The sequence below is a fragment of the Zingiber officinale genome, chromosome 11B, assembly GCF_018446385.1.
Source record: "Zingiber officinale cultivar Zhangliang chromosome 11B, Zo_v1.1, whole genome shotgun sequence".
In the NCBI taxonomy this organism is placed as follows: Eukaryota; Viridiplantae; Streptophyta; class Magnoliopsida; order Zingiberales; family Zingiberaceae; genus Zingiber; species Zingiber officinale.
In genome coordinates this window covers 42,100,953-42,106,103 of record NC_056007.1, presented here as the reverse complement: position 1 = coordinate 42,106,103, position 5,151 = coordinate 42,100,953, and the positions used below count along the sequence as shown (strand labels likewise).

The 5,151-nt window shown below is 31.2% G+C and overlaps 1 pseudogene; it reads left to right on the top strand.

The window, feature by feature from the left end:
- The first annotated feature begins 361 nt into the window (after nucleotides 1-361).
- LOC122035469 lies at nucleotides 362-540 on the top strand (annotated as a pseudogene).
- Nucleotides 541-5,151: the final 4,611 nt, after the last annotated feature.

The following is a 5,151-nucleotide window of genomic DNA, read 5'->3' as shown; positions in this document are numbered from 1 at the left end:
TAAGAGCACTATGAATATCTTAATTAAATGATAGTTTCAATTATTTTTCATCTTTCAAATTAGTCAAAGTTTCTAAATTTTTTATTAAATTTTAAATAATTTGCATATCTTATTATCTTACTATTTATTAAAAAAAATCTAAACTTTAATAATTAATTTTGATAAAATTTAAAATTAAATTACGTTAATACCTTTTTTTTATATTGAAAATAATTTTAAAACTCATTAATAAATTTTTATAGCTATTTTTTATATAAAAATATGCATTACCATGATTCTATTTAGTTTCACATCTTAGGATTAATAATGCCATGAGCGGAGAAGATTCTATAAATACCTTCGTTTGGCGATGTTAGAAAGTATATTTTTCTTGATCTTTTAGTTAAGATCAAGTGTAGTATATGTTTTTATTAATTTAATATATGATATAAAAAATTAAATTAATTTTTTATGAGGTAGAGTCTGTTATAGTATCTTGCTCCTAGAGTTCTTGAGCGTCGTCCTTACGTTACACTATTGCATAGGCCTAGTATACTCTTACCAAGTCATTAGAGTTATAATACGTGTGTACGATCACTAGTATTAATTAATTGTTAGGTTAAAATTATAATATTTAGATGTAATTTAATTTATATAATTCAAACTAAATCAAATACTTTATTAATAAAAATATAGCTAATAAAATTTTGAATTGTTTATCATTAGAAAAGTACTGATAATTAGGGAAGCTTTTTTAAATCTTAAAGGGCATTTTGATATTTGTGTGGAAATATGATTTTTCATTAAGAGAACTTGAATAAGAGGGTGTTTGACTGAGCTTATAAACTTTATAAAATAGTTTATAAGTTGTTTTGGAGCTTATAAGCTCTTCAAATTTGTTTGGTAAAATTTTTTTCAAACAACTTATAAGATGTCAAAATAAGCTGTTTTGGAGCTTATAAGCTATTTTTAAAAGGTACGAAAGACCCTACTTTTTTAAAAAAGATCTTATTTTAATAATTTTTTTCTCTAAAATATCTTTATATAATTTCATAAATCCTCATCTTATCCTCCATAAATTTTTATAAGCCTAATATCTTTTTATCTCCGTCGACTTTTTTTCCAACGCTGTGTCATCTTCTCGGCCAATGTCTCTTTCCAATTTTCTCTCCCCCGGTGCAAAAATTCGCCCAAAACCCTCTATTAATAAAAATCTCAAAATCCTTTATTAATAGTATTATACCATTTTTGGTAATTTTATTAATAAAAAGATCTTATAATACCAAACACATCAATACCTTTAAATTGATTATAATAAGTTCACCCAAACACTTTAACAACTTATTTTTAAAATAAGATCTAACAACTTATAAGATCCTAAAATAACTTATAAGTTGTACGAGCTTATAAACTATTTTTAATAAGTTTAGCCAAACACCTTCTAAGAAAATAAAAAACTTGGAAGGAAAATAATTCTTCAATGTAGAAGAATAAATAATTGACTTCTAAATTTTGGAGGATTAAAAGAAAGTTCAAAACACAAAAAAAAAATTAGTTATTTTGGGAAGAAATTTTGCAACAATAATTTTTCATCATAAATTTATGATAAATTCGTTACAAAAATATAAATAGTTATAAATTAGTAACAAATTTTGTAACAAAATATTTCCATCACATATTAGCATCAAAATATATTTCGTTACTAAAGCCATTGTAGTTTAGTGACGAACTTCATTATTCGTCATAGATTTTACGATGAATAATTAGTTCATCGTAGATATTACAACGAAAATGTTATTCGTGGTCAAATTTATGACGAATTCAATATTCAATGTGAATTTTGTAACAAATAAATAATTTGTTGCTAATTTATGATAATTTATATTAAAAAAAATAAACTTTTCAAAGCCAGTTAATGGACCTAGAAAGCTCAGAATAATATGAAACTAGTTTCTATGTAGCGGTGTAAATGAGCCAAGCCGCTCATGAACTATTCGAAGCTCGATTCGATAAAAGTTCATTTGAGCTCGTTTAATGAGACTCTTTAAGATAAACAAACCAAACTCAAGCTTTACAATACTCGGCTCGTTAGCTCGTGAAGATGTTTTGTAACGACCCAATTTTCCCTATTTCAAGTTCTAAAAGTCTATAAAAATATTTGGAAATACTTTTAAAATATTCTAGAGATTTTTAGGAATTTTTAGAGTATTTTTACGTAATTTTTGGAGGTCGTTTAGTAGGGTTACAAAAAGAAAGAAGTTTTAAAAAAAAACGTTGAAGGTGAGATTCGAACCCACGACCTCGGGTCGGACTGACCCAAGCAAAACCAGCCCAACCAGCTGAGCTACACAGTTTTGTTAACATTATATGGTGAGAACTAAGTTTATAGCATAGTTAATGATTAGGGAATAAATTGGGAAAAAGTGCACGGCTGAGGGATTGAAGCCGAGACCTTTGACTTGGTTAAAATTCAGTTGACCAGCTGTGCCAACGAGTTTTGTTAATTATGGAAAGAATGGATTATATTTAAGGTATAGTAATTAATAAAAATCCTAGTTATAAGAAGAGGTTTAAGTTGTTCCCGAACCCTAAATTTTTGTCACCCGAACCTCTCCTCCTCTCTCGCGAACGGCGGCGGCGACTTCGCTGTTCGGGCAAAAAGGGCGACGGAGCTAGGCTTTTTCCAGCCGGTCTTTACTCGTGTGCGACCACCATCGTCGAGGAGAGCTTGTGAGCACGAAGAAGAGCCGAAATCCAAGCTATCCGAAACCCTAGCAGCATTAGAAGCTCCTCCTTTTCGGTTGTAATTCCAAGAACAGCGATGTGAGTTGCTTCTCACCTGCAGTAGAAGTTGTTCCACGATTTTTGCCTTCTTCTTTTCCTTGCCGAGCATGAACAGATTCTTTAATATTCCGGAACATGTTGTACAAGATGATTCTTAGGGCTTTAGTATCCTTCTTTGTTTTCGGAATAAGCTATACAGAATCTGCTAGTAGTTTCGAGTTTTATTTGCTCCTTTATGTTCTGTTGTAGTATGTTTAAAGAGGCTTTGCGTGTTCTAGGAGATCCTTGGATCTGTTAGTTTGTTAGTGGGCAAGAACAGCCCTTGCTGTTCAGTTTTGAACCTAAGTGTAGCACTTAGAATTATGATACTGCTGTGAGAGAAATCTTTACTTAAAAGCCTTCGGATTAGATTCAAGACAACACTAGGCATTCATTTGGCTTGCTGTTTTAGTTCTTTGAGTTATGTTTTGTGCTTGAATTTCCTTGCCATTGAAGAGCCTGATTAATTACATCTTCAAGCATGTCTCCTTATGTTCCTTATTAATGAACAGATTCAGTTCTTGGCATTTCAAGAGCATGAACAGCCGTAAGTTCCAGCATGCAAACAATAGCATTTTCGTTACGTTTGTGTCATTTAGCAAGATCAAATTAGTTTTCTTTTTGCTCTATTTTGTAGCATGATTAGTAAGATTAGATTAGCTTTCTTTGCTCTTATCACAGCATGTTTTAAAAGTTTTCTATGCCGTTTAGATTTTTCCCTTGCTGTTAGTAAAGCATGAGCAATTATCCATTTGCTAATAATTAAGCATGATCAGTTTACCATTTTGCTAATATTCGAGCATGAGCAGATTTCTTTTCCTTTGCTAATAGATGTGCATGAGCAGATTTGTTGAGTATAGTATGCAGACTTTTAATAAGCAGATTTTTATAAGTATAGCATGCAGATTTTTATAAGTATAGTATGCAGATTTTTAACAAGCAGATTTTCATAAGCATTGCTTGCAGATTTTGATAAGTATTGCATGCAGAACTTCAATTTTAGGACAGATTTTTATTAAGCTTAATATGCAGAATTTTATTAGCATAGTAGGCAGTTTTTTTGGTTTAAGCATTTCAAAGATAGAATTTGCTTAAACATTTCAGTTTCTCTTTAAAGAAGTATTCTGTTAGAAGTATTAACAAGTATAAGAAAGATAAAGAAAAGAAAGAAAAAGGCCAAGGCCTTAAGTAGATCCCAAAGTCAAGACTTTAGGGATTTTTGGCACACAAGGTGCTTATTAAAATGCCAAGGCATTTAAAGAAGAAGTAATTAAGATAATAAGTATTTTACTTTTAAAGGGCATGTACCGGACACAAGGTCCAAGGGATGGGCTCCAAGATGCCCCTAGGCACAAGGCCTAGAAGTATCTTAGTAGTTTCGGGATTAGCTACCTCGATTCTTACTAAGAATGCGCGCAAAGTGGTACATTGCCGGGCCCAAGAGAAGTTGATTATTATTTTAAAGTATTAAAGTATAAGTTTTGAAACAAATGAAACAAGCTTCAAATATGTTTAGAATTAGAAAGTTTAGTTTCTTGTTATTTGAAGCATGCAGTAGTAGTTTTATTTGTTTCTTGCTATTAGATTATTCAGCATGTTTAGCTTTATTTGCTCTCAGCATGCAGTTATAGTTTTATTGGATTATGAGCATGATTAGCTATACATGTTAGTATTTCAGTTAGTATGATTCCTTCATTGGATTATGAGCATGATTAGCTATACATGTTTAGTATTTCAGATAGTATGATTCCTTTGCTATTTATGAGCATGAGTAGCTTTACATGTTAGCATTCAGTTTTAGCATGTTTTTATTTATATACATGCATATCGAGTTTTTGTGAGTAGATAGCGCTCACTAAGCTTTATACTCATAGACTGCACTTCCTCCTACTGCAGATAAAGGAAAGGAAAAGATTTAGCAAGGAAGGCGACAAAGTGGTGGTGATGAAGGTGTGTGATGGCTGGACTATGGGGAGATCAAGAGTTTGCTAAGGAATTGTTAAGATTTTTCTGTTTAGAGTTCTTTAGTTTTCTTTAAATGCTATTATGAGTCAAGATTGTAATTAAGTTTATTCCGCATTTGTAGTTGGGTTCTATTGATGGAGTGATATTGTTGTTTGCTATTATTAGGGTAGTTTCCTTCCTTTATTTGTGATATTATACTGCGTGGTTGTGAAGATATATGTTCCAGCCGCCTGTGGCTGAGTATAGTTTGTTTGTATTGATGATTTAGTCATCGGTACAGGGGAGATTCCATCGAAATTTTTCGGTAGAGATTCCTCGTGGTTTTTAATTATACCGGTTATTTAGAGTTAGTAGTTAAGTAACGGTCACTCTTAGAGAATAGTA